The sequence below is a fragment of the Balaenoptera physalus genome (assembly GCF_965194825.1).
Source record: "Balaenoptera physalus genome assembly, chromosome: 2".
Classification (NCBI taxonomy): Eukaryota; Metazoa; Chordata; class Mammalia; order Artiodactyla; family Balaenopteridae; genus Balaenoptera; species Balaenoptera physalus.
This window is the reverse complement of record NC_138883.1, coordinates 119,829,844-119,848,600: the sequence shown is the minus strand read 5'-3', so window position 1 is coordinate 119,848,600 and position 18,757 is coordinate 119,829,844. Positions and strand designations below refer to the sequence as shown.

The 18,757-nt window shown below is 36.9% G+C and overlaps 1 protein-coding gene across 9 annotated transcripts in view; it reads right to left on the bottom strand.

The window, feature by feature from the left end:
* Positions 1–18,757, bottom strand: part of PEAK1 (pseudopodium enriched atypical kinase 1) — a 298,121-nt gene that overhangs the window by 234,161 nt on the left and 45,203 nt on the right. For all 9 annotated transcript variants that reach the window (XM_082452592.1, XM_082452593.1, XM_082452586.1 and 6 more), the window contains exon 2: positions 11,673–11,736. The gene's annotated coding sequence lies outside the window, so the exon portion shown is untranslated. The remainder of the gene's footprint in view (positions 1–11,672; positions 11,737–18,757) is intronic.

Sequence of the window (18,757 nt, the reverse complement as noted above, 5' to 3'; positions counted from 1 at the left end):
GGGGAAGTTACACAGGAAAAATGGAGAGACCTATGAGAAACACCTGCGGTGACAAGGACCCATTTTGAACTGGTATGTGTGGAATGGTGGCTTTGAGGCAAGAGGCAGCCCACCAAAGCCATGGGATAACAAAACAGAAAAAGAACTACTGAAGTTCTGGTTTTGCTTTACTTGTGTCCCAGCAACTATGTGCACACGACGTGGTCCCATATATGGGACAACCTCTGGTCTCTGGTCCTCAGGAAAATAGGAGCTGAGAAAAACAGCTGGATACACACTAACCTCCTCTGGCTGCTTCTTCACATCACCCTCTGCTCCTACACAAACCTCTTCCTCAAGAGAAACCCCATATTGTATGGGGTTAGGAGTGACTGACTGACTCAAGCTCTCTGAGGCCTGGGGCTCTCTAACTCCTACCCTGATATCACTGGGACATAAACCTGATCCTCCCCACAGAAGCACTGCCTGACAGAGTATAATATCAAGTACCAAAGAGTAAATGTAAAACAGGATGTTTTAGTCTGTTTGAGCTACCATTACAAAATACCATAGACAAGATAGCTTAAACAACAGAAATACTTCCTCACAGTTCTGGAGGCTGGAGGTCTGCAATTAGGGTGCCAGCACAGTCAGGTTCTGGTGAGAGTTCTCTTTCTGGCTTGCAGATGGCCACCTTCTGGCTGTGTCCACATAGAAGACAGAAAGGAACAGCAAGCTCTCTGGTATCTAGTCTTATAAAAGCACTAATCTCATTGAACCAGGGCCCCACCTTCATGACCTCATCTAACCCTAATTATCTCCCAAAGACCCCACCTCCAAATACCACACATTGAACGTGAGAGCTTCAACATACGAATTTGGGGTAGGGGGAATGACATACAGTCAGTCCATAACATCTATTTTTTTAAAAAAAGGTGAAATTTGATGCTAACATCGTACCATACGAAAAATCAACACCAGATGGATCAAAGACTTAAACATCAAAAACAGCTTTAAAAAACTTAGTGGAAAAGATGACTATACTATACTAAGAACCATTGCTCATCAAAAAATACCTTCAAGAAAGTAAAAATACAAGTTATAAACTAGCAAAAAGTGTTCACAATACACACAACTTGTAATGCACTATTATCAAATAACATATAAAGGAGTAACACACACATACACACACAATCAGAACATGGTCAGAAAAATGGGCAAGAGACAATGAAGAGGCATTTCACAGCAGAGTGCAGCATATAACCAACACATGTATGAAAAACTGTTCATCACTGGGGATCATAGATTTTCAAAGCAAGACCCTGTGTCATGAAAAACCATGGAAAGCTTTGTAATGGACCAAAAAACAAAGAAACAAACAAACAAAAACTAGTCAATCTTCTCTCAAGTTCACACATACATTACCTCCATCTTTCATTGCCTTTGAGCAATTTTTCAATTTGATGAAATGTAGAAAATTGATGATAATGTGAATTATTCTTGTGTACAACAGAGCAAATTACTTGTGTCCAGTGGATTACAATCGGTAATTGCACAGGAGATATACCAATTTTTGCATTTATTTGAAAATTTTATTTCAGCATTCCTTTACTACACATAAATGAGTAGCTCTTCAAATTTCCCTTTGAACTGATTTTAACGTCTTATCAGTTTCCTCAATAGTGAGTTAAATAAAATACTTGACAAGTGCTCATTTTATATCTGTATGAGAGTCACAATTATACCTCCTTTTAAAAATCCTTTATGACCACAATTAAAATTCAACATCACCCACTACGATTTAAAAAACAAAAACAAAAAAAAACCTTTCGGCAAACGAGGAATAGAAAGGGTTACTCAACCCAAGGATAACATCTTCACGGTGAAAGACTGAAAACTTTCTCCCCAAAATCAGGAACAATCCAAGGATGTCTGCTCTCACCACTTGCATTCAAAATTGTACTGAAGGTTCTAGTTAGTAAATAAGGCAAGGGAAAAATGATAGGATGATAGAAAGAATTAAAAAAGATGATAGGAGGAAGTAAAACTGTCTTTACTTACATATCATAGTTACATAGTAAAGCCTAGAAAATCTTAAGAAAAAAGGGCTACTAAAACTTACAAAGGCCAATATACAAAATTAAATGATATACTAGTAATGAACAACTGGAAATGAAACACTTTTAAAATGCCATTACAATAGCATAAAAAAATCAAAGTAGAAGACTTGTACACTGAAAACTAAAAAAAATACATAGCTCTTGAGAAATTAAAGATGATCTAAATAAGTGGAGTGAGATATCATGTTTATAAAGTGTTAAGATGTCTACTCACTCCAAATTGACCTGTGGAGTAAGTACAGTGTGAAGCAAAATCTACAAACGTTTTTTCAGAAAATGAAAAGCTGATCCTAAAACCTAAGTGGAAAAGTGGATTTTAATATTTAAATGAAAATACAAGGAGCCTAGAAGAGCCAAAACAAATCTTTAAGAAAAACAAAATTAGAGAACTTACACTACCTGACTTCCAAACTTATAAAGCTACTGTAATCAAGATAGTAAGGTATCAGCAAAAAGAAGAAAAATACATCAATGGAACAGAAGACAGAACTCAGACACACACATACACAGTCAACTGATTTTTTTTTTTTTTTTTTTTAAATTTTTTATTTTTTTTTTTTAATGCTATTCTTGTCTGCTTACATTCTTTTTATGTATGTATGTATGTATGTATGTATGTATGTATGTATGGCTGTGTTGGGTCTTCGTTTCTGTACGAGGGCTCTCTCTAGTTGCGGCAAGCGGGGGCCACTCTTCATCGCGGTGCGCGGGCCTCTCACTATCGCGGCCTCTCGTTGCCGAGCACAGGCTCCAGACGCGCAGGCTCAGTAATTGTGGCTCACGGGCCGAGTTGCTCTGCGGCATGTGGGATCTTCCCAGACAGGGCTCGAACCCGCGTCCCCTGCATTGGCAGGCAGATTCTCAACCACTGCGCCACCAGGGAAGCCCTGATTTTTTTTTTGTGGCTGCATTGGATCTTTGTTGCTGCGTGCAGGCTTTCTCTAGTTGCGGTGAGCGGGAGCCACTCTTTGTTGCGGTGCGCAGTCTTCTCACTGCGGTGGCTTATCTTGCTGTGGAGCATGGGTTCTAGGCACGCAGGCTTCAGTAGTTGTGGCACACTGGCTCAGTAGTTGTGGCTTGCGGGCTCTAGAGCGCAGGCTCAGTAGTTGTGGCGCACAGGCTTAGTTGCTCCGTGGCACGTGGGATCTTCCCGGACCAGGGCTCGAACCCACGTCCCCTGCATTGGCAGGCGGATTCTTAACCACTGTGCCACCAGGGAAGTCCCTGTCAACTGATTTTTGACCAAGTCATCAAAGCAATTCGATGAGGAAAAGAAAGTCTTTTCAACAAATGGTACTGGGAAAACTGGTTATCCACATGCAAAATAATGAAATTGAACCCTCACCAGCACGATATACAAAAGTTAACTCAAAATGGATCAAATACTTAAATGTAAGACCTAAAACAAATACCTAAATGTAAGACCTTTCTCTTAGAAGAAAACATACGGCAAAAGTTTCAGAGCACTGGATTTGGCAATGATTTCTTGGATATAACACCAAAGGCATAGGTAACAAAAGACAAAACAGACAAATTGGACTTCATGAAAATTTTTGTTTTGTGCATCCAAAGACACTATTCATGGAGTAAAAAGGCAAGCCACAGAATGGGAGAAAATATTTGCAAATCATATATATGATAAGGGATTAATATCGAAAATATATAGAGAACTCCTAAAACTCAACAACAACAACAAAAATAACCCTATTCAAAAATGGGCAAAGGACTTGAATAGACATTTCCCCAAGAAGATATATGAATGGCCAATAAGCACAGGAAAAGATGCTCAACATCACTAATCATTAGGGAAATGCAAATCAAAACTACATCTTACAGCCACTAGCATGGCTACTATGAAAAAAATAGTAAACAAGTTTTGGCAAAATGTGGAGAAACTGGAACCCTTGTGCACTGTTCAGGGGAATTTTAAATGGCACTTCAGCTGTGGAAAGCAATATGGTGATTCCTCAAAAATGAAAACAGAATTACCAAATGATCCAGCAAATCCACTTCTGGGTATAAACCCAAAACAACTGAAAGCAGGATCATGAAGATATATTGGTACACCCAAGTTCACAGGAGCATTTTTCTTAATAGCTAAAACATAGAAGCAACCCAAGTATCCATCAACAGATGAACAGATAAGCAAAATATGGTATATACATATAATGGAATATTATTCAGCTTTATAAAGAAAGGGAAAATATACTACAACACAGATGAACCTTGAGGACATTATGCTAAGTGAAATAAGCCAGTCACTAAAAGACAAATACTGTATGATTCCACTTACATGAGGTACTTAGAGTAGTAAAAGTCATAAAGACCGAAAGCATTATTGTGGTTGCCTGGGACTGGAGGGAGGGGAAAATGGGGGTTTGTTTCACAAGATGAAAGCAGTTATGGGGATAGATGGTGGTGATCGCTGCACAATGTGAAAGCATTTAATACCACTGAACTGTACACTTAAATATGGTTAAAATGATAAATTTTTTGTTACGTATATTTGACCACAAATTTTTTAAAAGGCATTAAAAAAGAGCGAGAATGGGAGGAAAGAAGTTTGTGATGGTGAGAAAAGATGATTTTTTAAAAAAAATTGATAGAAATCAGAATAGTGGTTTGCTCTGGTGAGGGAAAAGAATGTCAAGGAAGGAGCCTAAGGAAACTGAAGGGGTAATAAAAATGTTCTAAATTTTTATAGGGGATTGGGTTATATAGGTATATGCACATGTCAAAACTCACTGAACTGTATATTTAAGATCTGTGCATTTTATTGTAAAGTTGAAAATTATACCTCGCTTTTAAAGTTTTTTTAAAGATCACAACTAGATACTATTTTAGATCATTCAACTAGCAAAATTTTAAAGTCTGAAAACACCAAGTAGTGGAGAGACTGTAAAACAACAGGATCTCTTATACACTGATGGTAGAAGGATAAAATGGGGCAATCACTCTGGAAATAAACTTCAGAGTATCTTTTTAAGTTTAATATTTACTACTGATACCATATGACCCAGCAATTCCATTCATAGTTACGTACCCAGGAGAATCTCTTGCACATGAACTATAAGAGTCATGTACAGGAATGTTTCTTGCATCAGTGTTAAAAATAGCAGGGCTTCCCTGGTGGCGCAGTGGTTGAGAATCTGCCTGCCAACGCAGGGCACACGGGTTCGAGCCCTGGTCTGGGAAGATCCCACATGCCGCAGAGCGACTAGGCCCGTGAGCCACAATTACTGAGCCTGCGCGTCTGGAGCCTGTGCTCCGCAACAAGAGAGGCCGCGATAGTGAGAGGCCCGCGCACCGCGATGAAGAGTGGCCCCCACTTGCCGCAACTAGAGAAAGCCCTCGCACAGAAACGAAGACCCAACACAACCATAAATAAATAAATAAATAAAAATTAAAAAAAAAAAATAGCAAACACCTGAAGTCAGGATTTTTTATCACTCAAACCCAGAAATAAATTGAGCATGATAACTAAGGGTATCAGTTTCAAATATTGACGATGTCTTTATGTTTTAAAGACAACTCAGTTTTAGTATGTATATATTATCAGTTTGTCAAGGTGTGTGTGTATAGAACAAATCTAAAATTAAGGCACAGAATTAAGGTACTATAATGAATTTTTATTTTAAAAGGTAGAATTTATTCATTCAGCATGGCTTTTATGAGAGTAAAGATTGGAACTTATCTAAATGCTGGTTACATCATCTATACTATATTCATACACAAAATATCCTGCAACTGTAAACATGAATAAAGTAGATCTAAATATACAGAAAGATCTCCAAGTTATGAAAGGAAGTTGAAAAAGGAAGAAGTAGAACAGTACATTCTCATGGATTAAAATAAATTCCATATAGATATTTTTAAATTTATATTTATATTTGCAAAAATAATTTGAAAGCTAATAAACTGCTAATGGAACTTTCTTCTGAAAATAAAGACAGGGGATCTAAGGTGAAAGGAAGACTTACTTTTCACTGTAAATCCTTTGGTACCATCTGAATTTCTGACCACATACCTGTTTTTTCAATTTACATGGAGGGAGGGGAGAAAGAGGCTCTCAGACTTTCATGTTTCTGGCAAGCAACCTCTCCCATGCCTCACAGCAGATATGCCAAACCTTCACCACTCCCTTCAAACTCCATATCTCACCCCTGTTGCCTCCCTCCAGAACATCGCCAACCACAACATCACCAAGCCAAGGACCTTGTTTTCCACTTCAGAGAAAAGGGGAACTGCCTACATTTCCTAATTCATTCCCATAAATTTATCTCTGGCTACATCCATGGGCATATCCTTCCCTCAGAAGAAACAGGCCACTTCAGGCAAATTCGTATTCCAGATGCAATCTTTCACCTCTGCAGGGGAGCCTATTCTCTGTGTCATTCCTCTCTCCACTTCCACAAGCTTGCTCGTAACTGGTCCCTTCTCCCACCAGCTCTGTACATACACATGCTCAAAAGTCTCTCCCATATTAAAAAATATCTTATGCTCTCCTCTATGTAGCACCCTAAACTCATTCTTCCCCTTCACAGTTACACTTCTCACAACAGTAGTCCTTACTCTCTGACAGTCTCTTCTTCTTCATTTCCCATTCACTGCTCAACCTACCAGGATCTTGTTTCCGTCCCCACCACTAAAAAAACAAAAACAAAAACAAAAACCACTCTTGCTACTCTTGCTAAAATCACTGAAAGACTAAACCAATAGTCATTTTGTGAACCTTATTTTACTATCTCTCTGCAGTATCTGACACTGCTGACTTCTGCCACTCTTCTTTTTTTTTTTTCTTAAATAAATTTTTATTTATTTTTGGCCGCGTTGGGTCTTTATTGCTGCATGCGGGCTTTCTCTAGTTGCGGCAAGCGGGAGCTACTCTTCGTTGTGGTGTGCGGCCTTCTCATTGTGGTGGCTTCTCTTGTTGCAGAGCACGGGCTCTAGGTGCACGGTCTTCAGTAGCTGTGGCTCGTGGGCTCTAGAGCGCAGGCTCAGCAGTTGTGGCGCACAGGCTTAGTTGCTCTGCGGCATGTGGGATCCTCCCGGAGGGCTCGAGCCCGGGTCCCCTGCAGTGGCAGGCGGATTCTTAACCACTGCGCCACCAGGGAAGTTCCTGACACTCTTCTTAAAACCCTCTAATCCCCTGGCTCCTGTGACACATCTCTCTTCTATCTCTACGATATGCACTGAAGATTCAAAGATGTATACGACAAAGTCCCTGACTTCAAGGAGCACAGATTCTAAAATGAGAGAAATATATGCAAACAATCACAACACAGTGAAATAGTACTATGATAGTTAGAGGTACAAAGTGCTGCGGTAGCTTCATGATGGAGAAAGAGAGGGAGCATGCTTTCTAAGAGGCAGCAACTAGAATGTACAAAGGCACACATATAAATCAGCATGGTATGTACAGGGAATTTAATTGATAATCGTTCAGCATACAAGTTTTGAAATCTGATTCTACTATTTACCAGCTCAATGACATAAAATAACAATCTCTATTTCAAAGGACTACGATGAAAATTAAATTAAATAGGGTCTTAGCATAGGGTCTCAATAAATGTTAACTCTTTCATGACAAAAACACTGAACAAACTAGGAATAAAAGGGAACTTCCTCAACCTGATAAAGGGCAGTTAGGAAAAACCCACAGGTAACATCATACTTAATGCTAAAAGACTGAATTCTTTCCCCCTAAGATCAGGAACAAGATGAGGATGACTGCTCTCACCACTTCTATTTAACACTGTGCTGAAGGTTTTAGTCAGGGCAATTAGGTAATAAAAAGACATAAAAGGCATCCAGATTGGAAAGGAAGAAATAAAACTATCACTATTTGCAGATGACAAGATATTAAATATAAAAAAATTCTAAGTAATAACTACTAGAACTAATAGTTGAACTAATAGTTCAGCCAGGGTGCACGATTTAAAATCCAATTACATTTCTATACTCCAGCAATGAACAATCCAAAAACAAAAGTAAAGAAACTATTTCATTCACAATACTATGAAATAGAATAAAGGACTTAAGAATAAATTTGACAAAAAAAGCACAAGACATACATTGAAAATTATAAAACATCATTGAAAGAAATTAAAGAACACCTAAATAAATGAAGAGACCTCCAATGTTCATGGATTGGAAGGCTTACTATTGTAAAGTTTCCAAACTGATTTACAGTTTCATAATACAGATCAACACAGTCTCTATCAAAATCCCAGACGGATCTTTTTTTGTAGAAATTGACAAGCTGATCCTAAAATTCATATGAAAATGTAAGGGGGGACTTCCCTGGTGGTCCAGTGGTTAAGAATCCATCTTGCAATGCAGGGACACCCATTCAATCCCTGGTCCGGGAACTAAGATCCCACATGCCGTGGGGCAACTAAGCCTGCACGCCGCAACTACAGAGCCCACGCGCTCTGGAGACTGTGCGCCACAACTAGAGAGAAGCCCACATGTGCACTGCAATGAAGAGCCCGAGTGCCGCAACTAAGACCTGACGCAGCCATAAAATAAATAAATAAATATTTTTTTAAAAAAAGAAAGAAAATGCAAGCACCAGAGGAGTCAAAACAACCTTGAATAAGAACAAAGTTGGAGAATTCACACTTCGCGATTTCAAAACTTCCTACAAAACTACAGTAATCAGACAATGTGATACTAGCACAAGGAAAGATGTATTAATCAATGGAATCGAATTAAAAGTCCAGAAATAAATCCTTACATTTATGGTCAACTGATATTCTTTAAGGGTGCCAAGATAATCCAGTGGCCTAGGACAACTAGATATCTGAATGCAAAAGAATGAAGCTGAGCCTCTACTTCACACCATACATAAAAATTTCACACCATACATAAAAATTAACTCAAAATGAATCATAGACCTAAATTTAAGAGCTAAAACAATAAAACTTACATTTAGAAGAAAATACGAATAAATCTCCATCACGTTGGATTAGGCAATGGTTTCTTAGATAAAACACCAAAATCATAAGCAACAAAAGAAACACAGATAAAATTTAAAACTTTTGTGCTTTAAAGAACAATATTGAAAAAGTGAAAAGACAACTCACAGAATGGGAGAAAATATTTGCAAATCATATATTTCATAAGTGACTTGTATCCAGAATATATAAAGAACTCTTACAATAAAAGGATAACCTAATTTTTAAATGGGCAAAGGATTTGAATAGACATTTCTCAAAGAAAGATATACAAATGGCCATTAAGCGCATGAAAAGGTATTCAACATCATTAGCCACTAGGGAAATACAAATCAAAAGCACAATGAGATACCACTTTACATCCATTAGAATGGCTGTAATTTAAAAAAAGAAAAAAAGGAAGAGTATAATAACAAATGTTGGTGACGATATGGAGAAACAAATCCTCATACATCACTGGTGGGAATGAAAAATGATACAGTCACTTTGGAAAACTGTTTGGCAGCTCCTCAAAATGTTAAACATAGATTGACCAAATGACCCACCAATTCCACTCTTAGGTATGTACCCAAGAGAAATGAAAACATGTACACACAAAAACTTATACACAAATGTTCATAGCAAAATATTCATAATAACCCAAATGTAGAAACAGCCTAAATGTCCACCAACTGATGAACAGATAAGCAAAATATGGTACATGCATATTTCAGAGTCCAGCTCCTGACCAAGAAATCGACGTGTGACTTTTCCAACCCAACCATAAATGACTACAAAGGCCCTGGCAGGCCTCACATAGGAAATCTGCCCTCCCCTGACCAGACTTGGTGCACAGCCAGTGCACTGCAGTCTCTGAAGAGAGTTGCAGTCAAGGACCCAGGCACCCCTGACTGACCATGCTCTTTAGCACAGCTGCATCCCTAGCCCAGGCACCTTCTTCCAGAAGTTTCTTTATATGTGGCCTGCAGCTGAGGCCTTTCTTCAGGTGCCTCTTCTGAGATCTTCTCATTAGGGAGGAAACATTAAAGACACTTTTTCTCTACTCTGACTCAGTACTTTCCCACTCCAAGTCCTTCCGTCTCACCCTCCAACCAGCCCTGGGTCCATAAAACTGCAGGAACCTTTTGTTTGGGGCTCCCTCAGCAGTGAGACAACCCCCCCCTCCCACCCTGTACTGATTCACCTGAGTGAGAGGGCCTGCACTTTCTCAGGTTTAGCCTCTTGCTTATACTATCTCAGTAAGTGAATAAAGACTAGAATGTTACTTTCATTTTGGAATGTTGTTTTTAATCAGCTACCTTGACACCTGGAAGCTCAGCCCTTACCCCTGCCCCCCAACTCACTTCTCTCTCACAAGCTCAGCTAAACTCCTGACACATAAAATAGAATATTATTTAGCCATAAAAAGGAATGAAGTACTAGTTCATGATGAACCATGGATGAACCTTGAAAACTTTATGCTAAATGGAAGAAGTAAGTCACAAAAGACCACATACTATACAATTCCATTTATATGAAATGTCCAGAATAGGAAGCTCTATAGAGAGAAAGTAGATTAGTAGCTGCCAGGGACTGAGAGAGGAATGGATAGTGACTGCTAATGAGTTCTGATGTCTCTTTGAAGTGATGAAAATATTCTAGAATTAGACTGTGGTGATAGTTGCATAACGCTGTAAATACAATAAATTACATCAAATTTAAATAAATGGATGAATTTCATGGTATGTAAATTATTCTCAGTAAAGCTGTTTTCTTAAAATGTTAGTTCCTAACATTCCTAGAGCACTAGTGAGATGGAAAAATGGATATAAAGCAGATTATACTGCTCTGTAGGAGTCTAAAATATCCTTTGAACACTGTAAAGGTACTGAAGGATTCTGAGTCATGGACTGACATGATGACATTTATCTTTTAGAAAAAGCACCCTCGTAAGTGTGACAAGAATGGCTTAGAGAGCAGCTGGACTCAAGGTGGAAAGACCAGATGATGGACTTATAATGGTACATTTAAAAAATTAAAAGATGAAGAAGATTTGAGCCAAGACATGTAAGAAAAGGGAAAGAGCTATGATACTATCTTTAGAGTGGAATGCTATCTACAGAAACCAAACACTAACATACTAAAGGATATATCCTTATTTTATAAGCCCCCCCCCACAAACAGAGGGAACTAGAGAAAATAATCAACTCCAAGAGAACAGAGTGGTAGAAAACTCTTAATAACTGAACTATTAAAATAGTTACCAGTTGTTGTAATCTATGACTTAACTAATTGAAGGTTTGCCTTCAAGAATATCAGATTATAACGCACTTTCTCAAGTGCGTGTCAGGGAACAGCAGTGTGAACTCCAAACTTTGAGTATAAAAAACAAAGGAAAAATTCACTCAAAACTATTTTAATTGCTAGAACCAGCTTCATTTGTTTCAATCAAATGTCCTACAAACTAAAAGTAAGCATGCTATATATGTAGCTTTATAATAAATAGTATTTGCCTCCTATTAAAACTCTCAGAGGACAAGACATTAAATTTTTAATGCCTTAAATTTTTCAGAAACAATTATTTCTCATTATAAAATATATCTTAAAAGGCAAATGCATTTATAAAATAACTCACTTTAGGTTTTCAGACAAATCCACAAAGAAATGTCTACAGCATAACTTCCAGTTTAGGCAGATACCTGAATTGAAAAAAAGGAAAAAGACATGGTCAATATGACTAAATCTGAGTAGGGAACTTCATTTTTTCAAGAGGAGAACCCTAACTTGATCGTTTACCCCCTAAAATTTTGTGCTCAAGTTGTTCTTTAGAAGCCTGTAAAATGTCAAGGATATTAATTCTGCTAGACTTTCTATTGTCTATAATTATTTAAACATTTTGACAAATCTTGAAATATAAAATTTATCAAAACATATACTATATTAACAAGGGTGAGGGGGATCAATTCAAGAAAAATAGTTTTTGTTCACCTGCTCAAGTTTTCAAAACAGAAGGCATTTTCTAAAAGTCTGCACTCCCCATAATACCACCACCATGACCTCCTATCCTCACAAAAACGACAGAATTCAAAAATCTGGAAATGTAAAAGTAAACCAACAGCATGTGTTTATAAAACAAGTAAAAGGAAAGATTAAATAAAACAAATGGCTAATAAGTTATGAAAATTTCACCTACATTGGCAAAGGAAATCAAATTGAGATATCATCTTTCATCAATAAAATTTGAGTTGTTTTTTAAATAAGATGTTAGTTATTAGTGCTGTTCCAGTCCTCCTCTTTCCTAGACTCACAGTAGAATTGCACTTCACTGCCCTGTTTCAACTTAGTTCTGGCTACATGACTTGCTTTAGCCACTAAAATGTACATAGACATGATATGAGATATTATTAGGCATAAGGTTTAGGAACCAGTACACAACTGGAAGACCTACCCACTGCTGCAGTGATTACGGAAGGAAATAACCAGATGGAGCTCTGATCAGGATGGTTCACTAAATGACTCCAAAGAGAGAGAGAAGACCCCCTGCTGATATGTGTTAGACATGTAGCACGAGCAAAAAATAAACTTTGTTGTATTAAACCACTGAGATTTGGGGGATTGTTACTATACCATAATCTACAGCTATACTGATAGCTACAAATTATAAAGTAATATAATAACATAATTATAGTAATATAATGATACAATATAATGGGCATCTTTGCACATACCACTATTGTGGTAGTGTAAATATGTAAAGTCTTTCTGGAAAGCAATTTTGCAATACACAAGAGCTTTAAAAAGTTCAAACCCTTTGACCTAGTAACTTCTCTCTCGAAACTCTGTCCTAAATAATAAAAAATCCAAAGATTTATATCATAGCACATTTATGACTGTAAAGAACTGGAAATAAACTAAAAGTTCATGGCCCAATTCAACATTCATGACACCATCAAGAAGCTTATAACTCAATAGAAAACATAGTTCAGGTACATACAAAAAAAGTAAAAAGTAAATATCCCAAAAGGTGCAACAAACAAAATGTTATAGAAATTCCAAAGAGTAAAATGTCAAGGGAAATGTTTAGGTAAGGTTTTGGGAAAGCCTTTGATAAGAAAAGGGGGCATTCCAGGAAGTGGAAATGGAATGAACAAAGGTACAAAAGGCACAATTTGTTACAGCAAGGATTCTCACCATCTTTTTGTTTCCCTAGATCTGGCTCTAGCCAAGTGATAGCATACAGAATGTCCTTAATTTCTAAAGTAACTGGGCTACCCACAATATGAAATAAGTAAAAAGAAAAACACAGATGTAATATGCTGGTTAAGGTAATCAGTATTCAAAAAGTAGACAGTCTACACCTTCTTAAGTTTTCCGATAGCCTTTGTGAACAACAACAAAAATACAACACACCTGCAAAACCAAATGTAAATTCTGTGCATTTAAGGCTGACTGTTATTTTCATAACATTAAGCATATCAAAAGAGCTGAAAGTTTTCAAGTTTTTATTATTTTAGCTTCCTTTCTACTGAGTAATTTTATTCTATGGACAGCAAACTTTGCTATTCAGCTCACTCCATACCTAGGGCCTAGTAGATGCTATCTAAATACTTGTTGAATTAATATTGGAATTTAATATACATTTCACAGAAAATACTCCTCATTTCTAATTGTTCAGAGTAATGGGAAGTAGAAAGAAAATAAGTAACATTAACTGAAAATGCTGTAAAAAATGGAGCCATAAAAGAACTTAAACCATTATTTCAAAACACTCCTTGAAGCAAATAATCTGTTTACCAGTAACTCAATCCTTTATTGTAGCCTTTGTTGTTACGCTACACACATACACCATCAAGACAGTCACTTTTACTAAATATAGCTTGAGGGAAAAAAAATCACATAATTTGATACCTAGAAAAATGCCAGTAGTTCACCTTTGTATTCCACACAATTCCTAGCACATAGTGGGTGCTTTCAAATCATTCATTGAGTTGAACAGTCACAGAGAAAATGTTTATTCTGCTGTCCATATGAGTTCATTATATTTCAAAGGTGTGAGTCATCAACTCTGACAATAAAAGTAGAACTTACACCACTACAAATCCTTGACATATCTTAAGAGCTCTCAGAAATGAGAAGAAATATCCATAGACATGTTCCTTAAGTTACACAAGTATAAGAAGATACAGCATTTTCACTGTAGATTTGCTCTATTTAGATGGCTCTGAATTGAATTATTCAAGCATATACAAATACAACATTGAAGGGGTCCACATACTTGCTCCTGACAGTCTGGAAACAAAAGCTGCTATTCAGATAAAAGATGATAGGCAACAGGAATCTGACAGGCCAGTAATTTACTTCCTTTTCCACACGTTTGAATTTGTAGGCCTCCACAGTTATTAAGCAAAATTAGTTTCATGATGTCAGCCAAAAAGCCTCATGGGCAACAGTTTTATGTCATTAAAAAAGAAAAACCACCATCCTCAATCTGTTTGAATTTGTGTTTGCTCATTAGAAGCCTCTCAGTGAATCAGCAGAGAAGTTTTTTCATTGCACTCTTGCTCTATCGATCTTTAGTATAGCCCTGAACTGTAACAAATTCCTATTCTAGCTTCTTGCCCTACACCTAAAATAATTTAGATATAGTTAAAGAAACTAAGTATCAAACAGTCTAGCAGCTCTTTACCAAAAATGGAGCAATTTCAAAGATACAAATGTGGTCTTAATATATATTTATTCAGCTTAAAAAATCAAAAGTCAGAGAAAGACATCTTCATCTTCCATCTCTCCTATTTGTTCACGTCTGAATCCACCATGCTCTTTCACACTCCTTTGCCTTTGCAAATGCTATTTTCGCCTCAGCTTGGTTAGAAACTCCTCCTCAAATCTGACTATGGCAAATTTCTAGTCACCATAGAAGTCTTTACTAGTTTTCCCCCAAAAGGCTCATGCAAACCTTCCCCTATGTACTGTCTATACACTTTCATTAAGTACTTCTCAAACTGGGTAGTAACTCTGACTCTACAGTTAGAGAACTGAACACCTCTTGGCAGAGCTAATATTCAGCTGGTACACAACAGTACAGCCTTAAGGGTTGTGCTGAAATACTTCCGTAATATGGTCTGGCAAACAGTCACTGCCCCAAACTTCACCAGCTCTAAGGTACCTGCTGATGGCCCAGTCTTCCCACCATCATCACCACCACCACCATGCCAACTCAACAACAAAAGCAGCAAAGCCTGATGCAGTATAAAGAATGCAGGGGTCCTTCAAGACCCTGAATCCAGTGCTATGGCCATCTTGATTGGCTGGTGTCTGTGTTGTAGTGACTGACAAATACTCTGAATAACATTCCTGCCTCTTTGCACCCAAAGCCTAGCATATGGTAGATCTTTAATGAACTGTTTTTTATCAAAATAATGAATGAATTAATTAATACCAGCTCTACTCAATGACCCAAGGCCAATGGGTATGCTGTCAAAATTATGCAGACAGTGATCAGACTGGCAAGAAAAATCCAGGTCCTTAATTACAAGACAGGAAAAGTGGTCAAGTCTGCCTATTTTCTATGCTTGTCTTCAGCCTCTGATAAAATAAATGCTTAATTTGACAATGTGGGCAAAAATCTTCAATGTGATATTTTATAGAGCATATGATTCAAGGTTTTTTTTTTTTTACATTATTAAGTAAAGCTTAAAAACAAAGTTCTTATAAAAACCATACTCCCTATAAAAATACCACAGTGATCACTGAACTCTAATCAGTGTCTTGAACATGAAGACAGGTATCACTAAGGAAGAACACAAGTAATTAATTCAAATGGAGAGGAAAAGGCAAGAATAAGAAGAGTCAGTTAATTATGAATCACATGTCTAATTACAGATTTTGCCAGGGGTTTCAGATACTTCTAATTAGTTTTACTTGGTATATTAATTATAAATAGAACACCATGAGAGAATTTTCTAATCACAGGAATTTACTGAGTATGTAAAATCAGATTTTAAGTTATCATCTTTCTAATTTAATAATTAAATGTTCAATAATGCATGATAGGACTTCCCTCGTGGCACAGTGGTTAAGAATCTGCCTGCCAATGCAGGGGACACGGGTTCGAGCCCTGGTCCGGGAAGATCCCACATGCCGTGGATCAACTAAGCCCGTGTGCCACAACTACTGAGCCTGTGCTCTGAAGCCTGCAAGCCACAACTACTGAGCCCGCATGCCACAACTACTGAAGCCCACGTGCCTAGAGCCCGTGCTCCACAACAAGAGAAACCACCACAGTGAGAAGCCTGCGCACCACAACGAAGAGTAGCCCCCACTCAACACAACTAGAGAAAGCCTGCGCACAGCAACAAAGACCCAATACAGCCAAAAATAAATAAATAAATTTATTTAAAAAAAAAAAATGCTTGATAATTTTTTGAAAGTCATCAATAAAATACACAGCACATTAAAGTCAAGCTACTCAGAACACTACTAAGGTAGTGACAGAATCTTTAAAAAATCCATAAGGTAGAAGATGTATAGCTGAAAGAAGGATGAATATGGAGCTTTAATAAGAATTTTGAACTTATAAGTGGTGATATACTGATCATTTTAGGCCACTTACTTTCTAGTAGGAAAATCATCTTTCAGTCATCCTACAGGGAGTTTCAGAGAGTTATAAAATTTAAGTATTATAAAAATCATGATGCAAGGAAGAATAATAGCAACATTTTCTACAAGAGAAGCTTAATTATCTAATTTCACATTGTCCCATTAATATCAATCTTTAGTAAAACAAGGCTGCTCAACATACATAGCTGCTAGTGAAAAATTCTAGGAGGTAACAAAATTTCAAACAAAAAGCATCATATAATATTTAGAACAAATCGAGGAAAACCAGCCTGAATTTTTTTTTGGTAGTTATTAAATTAGAAACAAGAGAAGAGAAAACAATACTATAATGATTTTAATGTTAATAAATGCTTTTAAAGTCTCACTAATCCTAATTTGAAACAACCATGTAAATTATCTTGGCTATTTAGCACAACCATATGAATTTAAACAGCAACTGTATACAATGAATATGTTAAATAATAGTAACAGTAGCTACCACTATTGAGTAACTATATACTATACCAGATAGAACGCAAGGTGCTTTACATAGTTCAAATATCAAAGAGATAAGAGAAAATCAATTATTAAGTAACAATTGTTTGTTCCTCGAAGACAGGCATTCCCCTACTATTACAAATGGCAAATGGATAGGTGTGTTGCTGGAAACCCTGGAACACCATGTTCACCAACCTAAGACTATCTACCTCCAATCACACAACCTTCTATGAGGTACTTATGCCTTAGGTAACTTTAGATTGAAGGATGTTTGCCAAAGGAAAAAAAGTTTTATTTAGACAATACAAATTAACAATATGACTTGTTTTATTAGGTCAGACTCAATTCTCCAGCACATCCCAAGCTTTCCTCTCCCCATTCACAGAGAATATTACAGAGATTCTAATGAACTCAAATAGACCAATAAATAAATAAATGAATAAATAAATAATTTTTTAAATGGTACTATGGATTTTTAAATTAAGGGAATAACATAATGAAAATCGTGTTTTAAGAAGATTAGGGAAAGGGGGGATAAATTGGGAGATTGGGAATGACATATACACACTACTACATATAAAATAGATAACTAATAAGGACCTACTGTATAGCACAAGGAACTCTACTCAATACTCCGTAATGGCCTATATGGGGAAAGAATTTTAAAAAGACTGGATATATGTAGAAATATAACTTTGTTGTACACCTGAAACTAATACAACATTGTAAATCAACTATACTCCAACAACAATTTTTTAAAAAAAGAAGATTAATAACATGACAAAACAATCTGGGACTGCAGCTGGGAGATAATGGAAGCAAGTAGACCAACTCAACATGAGATGATAACTGGTCCATACAGAATAAGACAATGGCTAATGGAATAGTAAAGAAGAGTTGAACCTGACATTACCAACAAATTTCACCTTTCTATTACAAGTTCAGTTCATCCTGGGAATAAGGTAGATGCAAATTATTATTTTCTTAATTTGTCTGATAGAAGAAAGGGAACTTTAAGAGTTCACTTGTGAGGTCTTAAGGTCTTCATTTTCTACCCAGGTTACAGAGTGCCTGAAATTCAACCACCAGGAAATCATCCTTTTCAATTACAACGTCCTATTGTCCTGGCATTTTCTGCCAAAATACCCTAGAAGGAATAATTTCAGAAGTACTCATTTAACCATTATTGATGGAAATTAGCTTGCTTGCCTGCCTTCTCCATGAGCACCCACCTCCATCCCCACCCCCATCTTCATAAACAGGACCAGGACAGAAACAAGGGTCCAAGAACCTAATTTTATCTGACCTGGATGTGAGACTAAAAGACTAGATGCTCTGCCAAAATTAGTAATGAAATCAGAATCAGAGCCAAGAGTTTTAAACTCCTAATCTCAGAGCTTTAAGATAAACTCATATTTTCTCTGCCATTGGATATAATAAAAATTTTTTAAAACTTCCTAATGTAATAATAACAAAAAAAAAAATCACAGAGCTTTCAAACTAGACTCCATCCTCCTTTGCTGTTATTGCTGTTTTAACACATTAGTGGGGCAAGAGCTAATAAATCAAAGAGGATGTGAATCTAAGCTTCCTTCAGGGACTCCCTGCCACAGTCAAGGCAAA